An 11,145-nucleotide genomic window follows, 5' to 3' on the forward strand; every position below is an offset into this window, starting at 1 on the left:
CTCTTCATCGATTTCCTTCTGACCACTCTGTGTCTGAATTTGTCACCGCTTTTGGCCAACCAGCCTGTGAACCCCCGAATTATGTTTGGACAACTCCCCACCTTCTGAGGCTTGAGGGGCACAGATCCCCGCTCCCTCAGGAGAAGCAGAAAGGGCAGGCTCACTTTCCAGCTGTCCTTACAGAGCAGCCCCTGGTCTGGTCTCGGTCTCCCCCAGCTGGCACCCGGGCCCCGGGCTCTGTGCTGGGAGCTGATGTCACAGAGAAGCCGAGAGGCTGCAGCTGCAGCAGCCGTGGAAACAAGCAGGGCCGTGCAGAGACTTCAGGGCTCTGGTGCCCAGCTGCACCCATGGCCAGGATGAGTGGCAGCACTGTGCATGGGATGCACTGGTCCTGTGACTGAGGTCCTGGCCCTGCCTGCTCCACCTGCCCACAACTCCCTTCCTGCCTGATTCCCAAGCTCACTTCCAAGCCCTCAGCATAATTCTTTGAGCTACTTCCTGGCATTCCACTCACACCAGCCAGCCTCAGGTCCTTTGCACCTGACGGACCCACAGCACCTAGTCTCTGCTCAGCTACAGGTGTCTCCTTATCGTTCCCACCAATGCCTACGCCTTGTGGGAAATAACTGAATGCACCCCCCCCCCTTCCAGCACGTCCTTTTACATTTGTTGACCTTCTCAGGGGCCACTTCAGGCCTCTCTCTCCCCAAATCCCAACTGCCCTCTCCAAACCCCTCCGTAATACTTGGTAAGTGTTTACAATGTTTTTTCCTAAATTTTGTGTTTTCTCTTCAAAAAATAACTCCACTGAGTTTCATTTCTCCTCCTCCTCTCCCTTCTCCCTGAACAGCCCGCCCCACCTGTTGCCTTATCCCCACACTGTCTTCAGGGAGACAGTTGTGAGGCCAGGACCACTGACTCCAGCACCCACGTTGCCTCTGTGAGGGTTTCAGACCACAGGCTGGGATCAGCCGCCACGTTCTCTCTAACCTTCATCCCACGTCCTGTGCCATGCTCATCCGTCGGTCCTGGATCAACCCTATTCGCCCTTCAGGTTCCACCTGAAGTTACGCCACCCGGGGAAAGTGAGACTGGACTCCCCAGGTGAGCGTTCCGTGTTCTCAGAGCAAAACAGGGTGCGCTCCGTGGAGTTAGTTAACTAATTGGGTGATTATCTGCTGAGAGTGGATCTTCTCCTCCCGACAGGATTTCAGAGGTGTTGCTGCCGATGACTGGTGGCCAACCCTCTGTGTGGCAGAGCCTCCCAGGAGTGTGGTATTGGCAGGACCAGCTGGCCTCGGGGAAGCTGAGGAGAGGGGAGCCTCACTCCACGCCCACCAGGGCTGGGCTCAGACTCCACTCCAGGTGCGAGGGCGGGACGGGAGGGGGCCTGCCATCCAGGACATTGGACGAGAGAAGTGGCACAAGAGGGCAGCACCGCCAGAGCTGCTGTAGGCTTCCTGTCACCCAGCCTGGTCCCCATCTCCCAAGGGTGCTGTGACCCCAGTCATCCACCATCAAACTCAGTTTGCTCCCTTTTTCTACTTAAAAAACAAAGACAGCCAGTGCTGCTAGGTCGTTCCCTGCACCCAGCCGGTATGACACCAGATCAAGACTCACGTGTGAAATGCAGAGATGGAAAAAGATCCATCCGCGTTACCATCAACACTGCAGCCTGGAACCCATCCCGACACTATCTCAAGTGAGTAAATTAATCACCTGCATCAATTATATATAATTTAGAAATATTGTTTGGAAGAAATGCCTGTGCTGCTATCTATCTGTTAAATTTTATTTCTGCTCTTCCGAACTGAACTTTTTAGACTCACAATCTTACAGAACGTGTCGAGTTTCCAGTCCAGCAGATTTCATCTATCAATTCATGCACATCACTTTGTCAAAAGCCTTTTGAAGTTCTTTGCCCACGTTCTGCTTACTCCCTCCCCTTCAGTTCCAGGTCAGCAGAAAACACGCCGGCTGTGAAATTAGCCCACACATTAGCGCACCACGCATCGGAGGCACGTGGTCGGGAGCCATCACCTACCTTCTTGGCGCACACCTCCTTTTCCACAGCCTGTACTTGAGATGGAATTTTCCATAATTACCTCAGCACAATGGTGAATTTGTTTGCAAAGTTTCAGCAAAACCTACTCATCTGTTCTGCTGTTGTGCAAGACTGTGAAACGACAAGCCACAGGAAACGGAGAAAACGTTTGTGCAGGGGTAGCTCACAAAGTCCTTACTTTAAGTTAAAAGTTTATGGGGTCTGGAATTCAGAGAGGAAAATCCAGACGAAATAAGTCTGGAAACCACAGAGGACACACTTTTATTTGATCCTCTGAATCAACCCTTCACCAGAATATCTCAAGCTATTAAAATATACAATTTGCATGATGCTGTTCCTAAAGGACAGGTGGCCAGTTGTAATGCTCTGAAGGTTTCTACAGGTGGGGACCTGAGGGGGAGTGGTTCCCCTGTGTTCTCATTCAGTACGTGACTTAGGAGACCTGAAAATAATCGCCATATTTCATATTTACAAAGAAAACACGAGATGAAGACTCACATGTGGAGACAAACATGTTCAAGGGCGCCCACCTTCTGTTCATCATTCCTGGAGAGCTGGGAAGATGAGACTAGTGTTGTGGATGTGTGCCTTTCCTACAACAAAGCTGCCGGGGGTGGAAAAGCAGAGTCCAGCCCGCCACTTCCAGTTCTTACTCACCACCCTCTCTTCCATCCTCTTCCATTGGAGGAGAGCCCGCCATGTTTTCCTTAGTCATTTCCTAAGCGTCATTCTCACCTTCATGCTTAGACTCAGGTGTTTATTCTGTTTCACTCACGGTGGTGACTGTACTTTGCATTTCCCTGAACTTCTCACCAGAATGCACCTCCAGGTCTGTCTCCCTGAATTTCACCACAGAAACCGCAAAAGAAATGCAGCAAACTTTCAAATCTGCATCCAAATTTTTTTCTGGATTTAACTCCTTGATTCTTGAACCACCCTTTGTTTTTCTGTGCTAACGTGCTCATTCATGCCTCTGTACTGCACACAGTTCTCTTCAAGCCCGTTGGCTTCATACACGCTCCCTCACAATTTAGCCTGAGATGTTTGTACAACTGATTGACTCCTGCGTGGGACCAAAGAGCCATTCAAGATCCAGACAACTGCCCTCTTTGTTCCCCAAAAAGAGTGCACTTTTCCCTGAAGGTGTCTTCATGACCTTTGGCCGTGAGTATCATGGACATCGTCTTTGACCCTCACTGACCGTCATCACCCACAGTCATTGCCCTTGGCAATTCTCTCTAACCTTCAGCCTCACAACCATTGTCCTCACAGCCATTGCCCAGGACCATAGCCGGTCAGCATCACCTGTGACTGTCACTATGACCTTCTCTCATAACCATCACCAACAACCGTTGCCTATGACCATCGCCCATGGCTATCATCCATGGTGACCACCTATGATCATTGCCCATGATCATTACTCATGACTGACAGCCATGACTTTCACCCATGACTGTCACTATGACCTTCTCCCCTGACCATCACCAACTATTGTCTATGACTGTTGTCCATGACCTCCCATGACCATTCCCATGACCGTTGCCCATGATCATCACCTGTGACCATGACCCACAACCATTGACCAGGACGGGAGAAATACCCATTGTGGAGCTGCACTTCCTCCATTTGAAGTTTAGAAAGCACGATCTATGACAACAGGATAGATCTAGGACCTGGGATAACATTCCTGTAAAGAAAATTGATGCAAACACTTAAACTGGCAGAGATGAGAAGATCCCAAACACGGTACAGGAAGTGACCTAGACCGCCTGCATAACCACCTCCTCTCTTTTGCCCTGGCAGCTGTTGGACACTCACTTAAAGGCAGATGCAGAGTCTGTGCCAGACACTGACGAGGTGGCTCTGCCCAGATGTGCATCCACCCCACTGGGAGCATCGGGTCAGTGGTGACAGGAGCCTGGGCACGATGACCCTCCTGGGGTGCAGCACCGTGGAAGATTTGCTTCAGTTCACCATAAAACTCAGAATCCGCTTGACTTTTCCCCTAAAGAGATTCTTTAATTCACAATATATGAGTTTTCAAGGAAATGCTATTTATTAATCCGTGAGTTATACCTGGCCGAGAACCAGGAAGAGCTATGGATCATATATCCAAATAACTACCTTGTTCATTAAAATAACTGATAGTGATCACGATGAAGACTTTTATGTATTTTGTCCTTTTTGAAAAATAGGGACTCAGTTTTTATCCACTCAACACTGCCGCAATTATTAGCAATTTTAAAATATTAACCTCGCTTTTTTAGATTCTGACACTCCTCCCACTTAAGCTTCTGTCCTTCTGAAGGCCTGGCCCCTACTTTCTTAAATCTCATCTTGCCTGGTGTGTCTAATTTCTAACCCTAAAATTATAGTACTTTCCTCCTTTTCTGCCCACCCATGAAGCAGTGTGCCCGTGTCGGGTTCTTTCACCTTCACTACTCTATTGATTACTGTTTGTTTCCCTTTGGAGTTTGATTACTTCCTAAAGAAGACATTTAGCTTCGTGCCCAGAAACACAGACAGGGAATTGATGAGTCTCTGTTTTAAATGCAAGCCCACTTGTTCTTTCTTTCCACTTTTCTCAAAAGTAGACACTGATAAGACACAAATGGTGAACTAGATTCTGAAATCCACAATATTTAGCATATTAATAAATGCCTTAGAGAGTGGGTATAAATGTATGTGTGTATGTGTATCTGTGTGTTACAGATACACACAGATGTATGCAATGTGTATAAGTGTATGTGTGTGATCGATAAACATTGTTCTGTGTCTAGATGTGTCCTTGATGTAAAAATTGTGTCTGCCTAAGTAGGACAAAATAAGTCAAAATTGCCTGGATACTGGAGGTTTCATATAAGAAACAATCCTTTTGTGAAATTTTCTCTACCATGATGCAATATATAGACACACAAATATGAAAGTTACAAGCTTTAATATTTAACCAGTGGCCAGCCTGTGAGGTGCGTTTCTCATTTCCACGGGGGGCCCGGTACAAGCTGCGACTCGTTTTAATAGACATCTCGCATTAGAAAGGGGAGGACTGTTAAGCCATGATTCAGCCGGCAGCCGCGGGGCACAATATGTTCTGTGGGTCAAAAGCGCAGGTCCTGAAGGAGCTGGCGAGCTAGAGCGCTGTCTTTGTTATTAATCCGGAAATTGCATTTTTAGAACTGATATTGTCGACTACATAAGTCCCTATTTTTTCCCGGTGGAATTTCTTTCCCCTGAAAATCAAACAAACTTTCCTTTGTTCCCTCCAAGGTGGACGGCCAGCCCCGGATGTGCTCCGACTGTGGTCAGCGTGTCCTTCTGCCGCCGGCCCTGTGACGGAGACACAGGGCTCTGTGGCGTGTCGTCCCCCGCATGCGATGACCTGCACAGATGGCCTCTCCGGGAAGGCCGGGCAGCGTGGTTGGCTGAGCCTCCAGAAGACAGATTGTCAGGCCGAAGCTTGACAGAGAGAGTGTGGGGTGCTCGCGGATGCTGTTCCAGAAGGCCAGCTGCTGCCGGGTCCTTCCCTCGCCTCAAGGTGAAGGACAGTCCTGAAAAGGACAAGATTGGAACAACTCGCCAACAGAACATGCCACCCATATGCATTACTTGGGTCTCATTTACTTTCTAAAGGATAAATGTGCGCCTAGCGATGGGTGTCCTTTGAGTGTTGTCTGATTTCCAAGCCCAGTGGGGTTTCCCAAGGACCCTGCGCATTCATCGAAAGGAAGCAGGAGGCCTCAAGGGACCTCCACTTCTGAGTGTCTCACCACGCTGGCCCCCCTCAGCTGATTGTGTACTGGGGTTATCGTGGGGTAGACCCTAAGGAAGGATCTCGTCCTAGAGGGAGCACAGATGCACTCTCCTGGGCTCCAGGGACAAGGCTCCTGGTCCCAGCCCAGCCACTCATCAGCTGAGTCTTGAACTGATCTTGAACTGGCCGGCCAGTTTCCCACCTGTCCCTGAGGGTGACCACTCAGCCCGCTCACTTCCCAGGGCTGTGATGAGGCTCATTTGTGTACGCACGCACACGTGTGTGCTCATGTAGCATAGTCTACAATTGTAAACTATCATCAGTTCCCCAACACACCCTTTCTTCCCGTCCACCTCTCCAGATGCTGCTCCCACGACGTGTTGGGGCTGGTGCAGTGGGGGCTCATGCAGGGAAGCTGGCAACGGTTTCAGGTCGCAGCTTCAGAAAATGTGAACACCAAGGGAATGGAACTGGAGGGCAGAGACCCACGTCCTGCCCACGTGGGAGCTGCGATGCCTCTCCCCACATGTGGGACCGAACTTGACACCTCACCCCGAGCTGTGTGCCGGCATCCAGAACCTGTCGGGCGCGTGGATGAACAGCCTTGGCACCACCACCAACAGCTGCTCCTGCGGGAAGATGTGTCGGAAACGAGTGAGGAAAGGGCTCAGACATCCTTGCAGCTGCTCACAAGCCATTTCAGGAAGACTGGGCATTTAGCGGCCCTCGGCCTGACACAGGGATTTGTAATTGCATGAATGCATTTCAATTAATACTGCCTTAAACACTTCCCATTTATTTACAGTGGAGTCGTTAACCCATTTGGTGTGCCTGAGCAGGTTCCAGTATCAAAGATAATATGGACAATTAATAGAATGTGATATGTTCTGAGCGTTCCTCCGGGCTCCTACTTACAGTGCCTCCACAGCAATAAAATAGCTTCCCGTCGTTATCGAAATGTTGAGAACTCAAGCTCAAAACACACACAACATTTCTCTAATGTCAGGAAATTATTTGCTCGTGCAAGACCTTGAGGCTCTGCAGAAAGGATGCCGTTCAAACCTCCTCCAGCTGCAGACTCAAAAAAGTTTATTCAGGTTCCAGGCAACATAGTGGAAAACGGGCTTTAAAAAAGAGTCAGGAGATTACTAATTAACACTGTGATTTGTTAGAACATCAGTCCTGCCCAACTCTCCCACCCACTGGTTCTCGGCTGCATATTTCAAGGACACGTCAAGTTGTTTGCTTGGGCAACAGCCCCTGACTCCCCAGAAGTGTCCGCTGGATTTCTAGGAAGCTGGAGGCTGGCATTCTTAGGAGTGACTTCACAGCCGTAGAAATCACCTCCCACTGGCTTCACAGAGCCGGAGCCTTCCATGCCCTGGGGTGAGAAGGCAACTCAAGGACCCGCCAGTCCCAGACCTCATACTCCCGGCTGATTCAGTTCACGGGCTTTCTTGTGAGGAGGCGATGGGCCCAGGCGGGATGACGGTGCTGCACAGCCAGGAGAACCGGGACAGGCCGGCAGGCTGGGGAGAGCAGCGTCTAAGCCCTCTAAACGCACCGGCTCTTCAAGTCAACGTAGAAAAACGACCACGGAAGGCACACGCCACTACAGCTGCTCCACAAGGTAGACCTGAAGGAAAATGGAAGAACATGGTCAAAGATAAGGGTTTTCTGGACTGTCTTCTACTAAAAGTATCTCCTAGATTTAGTTTAAAAATGAAATGTACTTACATGGATTTTACAGGAAACTAAATGACAAAATAAAAACGTAAATAAGGGGATGGAAAAACATACATGAGGCAAAAGCAAACAGGCAAAGTAGAGAGGCCATAATTAACATCAGATAAAGTGAAAATTAAGATAAAAACATAAATGGGAAAGATAGATATTTTATGGTAATAAAAGGAACAATCCTTGAAGAATGTATGTCATGAATTTTCATTCCCTGAAGAAAGGAGCTTTCAAAATATATACTGCAAAAACTGTTATAAATACAAGGAGAAATGGGCAGATCCATGATAATTAGGGGAACCATTAACACAACTTTACAAATTGACCAATAATAAAGTATACAAAAAAGGAGGATTTGAATACACAACTGACAAGCTTGACCTAATAGATACATAAAAAGTAAATTTCCTAACGGAGCATAGAAATTATTTCCAAACAGCCATGGGACATTTACAAAATGGAGCATCTGCTGGGCCACCAGGTAACCTCAGTGTATTTCCATAGCCTATGACCATGGTACTAGCTTGATCAAATGTAACAGACCCACATTCAATTTCATTAACGTACAAACATACACGTTTACATCAGAACAGAGCAAACATCTGATGGAGTGAGCAAATCCTAGATGCGTTGCCTTTGAAGTCAGATACATGCCCTCATTATTCTCGAGACTGTGCTCTGAGCCGGTGCAGTAAGGGAAAACTAAAATAAGAGGCATGGAGTGTGAACTGTTGATCAGAAGTCATGTCTATTATATAAAAGGCATCAATGTGAGTCAGTTTAAGCAAAAAGCTACCTTAATAACTTAGGAGGCAACCATGCAGGTGAGTCAGAACCTGCGAAGGAGAGACTCAAGAAGGAAAAAAATAAGAAGCAGGTTGCGGAATGGTTTGCATTTCTTAGTCCCAGCAGTGAGGATTCCAAGACTACAATGGGACTCTGGGAGAGTTGAAATTCTCAGTCGAATCTGCCCTGCATATGCTTCACTTCCTTTTGGTCAAACGAGAGACCTCCCTTTTATGGTAAAAGATTATAGGAGTCAAAATCACACTAAGTAAAAGGAAGAATTACTAGGCGTGGGGCCCCATGTGGCGTGGGTAACTATCTCAGGGCGTTTGGCAAGAATTGGGAAGGAGTTTGTGCAACAGACAAATAAGGATGTTATTAAAGGAAGATATAATTTATTCATACGGACTTGAGCCTGGAGGGCTGGGGAGCTCCTGGTGTGCTCACCCTCTGCTCAGAAGATGGGCTCATCAAAAAACCAGGAATAAACAGAGAGTCGATAAAAGGAAAAAGCATCATAAAGGCAGAGTCAGAACTCTTATTAAATGAAGCAATTTGATTGTTCACTAGGAAATCGAAGACACTCGACTGAAAATGGTGAGAGAGGTGATCAGAGAGAGGGCAGGTAGGGGTCCCTGAGGCGGACACCTTGCACGCTCTGGGCCCTCTATGGCCAGGGCCAGCAGCTCTGTGTCCACTGGCAGAACCCCACCTCCAGCTCCAGGGGTGACCGATCTCCTCCGCTTTTCTTCCTCAGGGCTCTCTGAAGCCCAGACAAGCCACTTGGTTCCAAACCTCTTGCCTGTTTTTTACTGGGTTGTTTGTTTTCCTGTTATTGACTTTCAAGAGTCCTTTCTATATTCTGAGTACAAGTCTTCGATCATACACGTGATTTGCAAGTGTTTTCTTCTGGTCTGTGGCCTGTCTTTCCAGTCTCTTCACAGTGTCTTTCAAAGAACAGAAGTCATAGATTTTGATGAATTAGAAGGTATCAACTTTTTCATTTTATAGATCATGTCTTTGGTGTTATAGCTAAGAAATATTTGCCTAACACAAAGCCCCAAAGATTTTCTCCTGTTTTCTTCTAGAAGCTTGGTGATTTTTAGCTTGACATTTATGTCTGCAATCCACTTTGAGTAAAGTTTGTGTGTGATGCAAGGCATGGATCCAACTTCACTTTTTGCATGGATCATCAATTGTTCCAGAAAAGCTAGAAAGACAACCCTTTTTCCATCAAATTGCTTTTGCAACTTTCTCAAAAAATCAATTGACATACACATGAGTCTATTTCTGGTTTCTCTATTCCATTCTATTGCCCAATTTGTCAGCCTTTATACCAGTCAGACATTGTCTTGCTTACTGTAGCTTATAGCAAATCCTGAAATCAGGTGGTGGACGTCCTCCAAATTCGTTCTTCTATTTCTAAGATATTTGACTATCCTAAGTACTTTGCATCTGCACGTGATTGTCAATTTCCACAAAAAGAGGGCCTGCTAGGGTTTTGATTGATATTGCAATGAATCCACATGTAAATCTGGAAAGAACTGACACCTTGACAATAATGAATCTCTCCATCGGTTACCCGGGTAAATCTCTCCATTTCATCAGCTCTATTCTAATTACCCTTACCAAAGTTTTGCAATTTTCAGTGTATAAATCTTGCACATCTTTTTGTCAGATTTCTCCCCAAATATTTTATATTTTTATGATATTGCAAATGGTATTTTTTCCATTTTAATTTCTGATTGTTGCCAGTGTATAAAGACACATTTGATTTTTGTATGTGGATCTTATATTCTGCAACTTTGCTAAATTCACTTATTAGTTCTAGTAGCTGTTTCATAGATTCTACGGGATTTTCTACACAGATAAGTGTATTCTCTTAAAATTAAGACAGTTTTCCTCCCTTCTGAATCTGGATATGTTCCGCTAGTTTTCTTGCACAAAGTACTGCTTAGCTGGACCCTCCAATACAGTGTTGAATACAAGTGAAGAATGGTTCTCTTTCCCTGGTCCTGATCTCTCAGGGGGTATTCGATCTTTCACTGCCAAGTATGATGGTCTCTGCAGGTGTTTCTTCTCTAAGAGCCCATCTGGGCCCGGAGTCTTGTTTGTGGGAGGACTTTACTGCATATTCAGTTTATTTAATATGTATAAGACTACTCAGGGCTTCTATTTTCTCTTGACTGAGTTTTGGCAATTTCTGTCTTTCAAGGAATATGTCCATTTTAGCTAAGTTTTTTAAATTTCTTGGCATAAAATTTATTCAAACTGTTCTCTTATTAAAATTTAAATAATTGTAGAATTTGCAGTGATTCCATTTCTCTCATTTCTGATGTTGGCAATTTATGTTTTCTCTCTTTTTTCCCCCTGACTAATTTGACTTGAGGTTGGTTAGTTTTGTTGATCTTCTCAGAGAACCAGCTTTTGGTTTTATGGATTTTCTCTAGAATTTTCTGCTTTTTCTAATCTGTTGGTTTCTGATGCTTATTTCCTTTCTTCTCTTTGGGTTTCATTTGCTCTTGTTATTTTAATTCATAAGATGGAAGCTGACTTAATTAATTTGAGAGTTTCCTTCTTTCCTAACAGGAATTGAGTGCTATAAAATTTCCTATACACGTTGCTTTAGGTGCCCCTTGAAAATTGTGATATGTTGTGTCTTTCTTTTCTATTTCTAATTTCTAATTCTAACACTTTGTAATTTCCCTTTCAAGTTCTTACTTGACCCATGGATTATCTAAGAGTGTGTTAAACTTCCCAATATTTAGAGATATTCCAGACATCTTTTTGATATTGGTTTCTAGGT

The 11,145-nt window shown here is 45.8% G+C and overlaps 1 long non-coding RNA gene across 2 annotated transcripts; it reads left to right on the forward strand.

Annotated features, from left to right (window-relative positions):
* Positions 1–303: 303 nt before the first annotated feature.
* Positions 304–5,713, forward strand: LOC111769644 (uncharacterized). 2 transcript variants are annotated; one of them, XR_002802424.2, is made up of 5 exons: positions 304–748; positions 851–1,104; positions 1,207–1,365; positions 1,559–1,702; positions 5,333–5,713. It is a non-coding gene; the product is annotated as an uncharacterized lncRNA (long non-coding RNA). The 2 variants fall into 2 exon arrangements; XR_011430458.1 differs by having other exon boundaries at positions 1,563–1,702.
* Positions 5,714–11,145: the final 5,432 nt, after the last annotated feature.

Source organism: Equus caballus, chromosome 21, assembly GCF_041296265.1.
Source record: "Equus caballus isolate H_3958 breed thoroughbred chromosome 21, TB-T2T, whole genome shotgun sequence".
In the NCBI taxonomy this organism is placed as follows: Eukaryota; Metazoa; Chordata; class Mammalia; order Perissodactyla; family Equidae; genus Equus; species Equus caballus.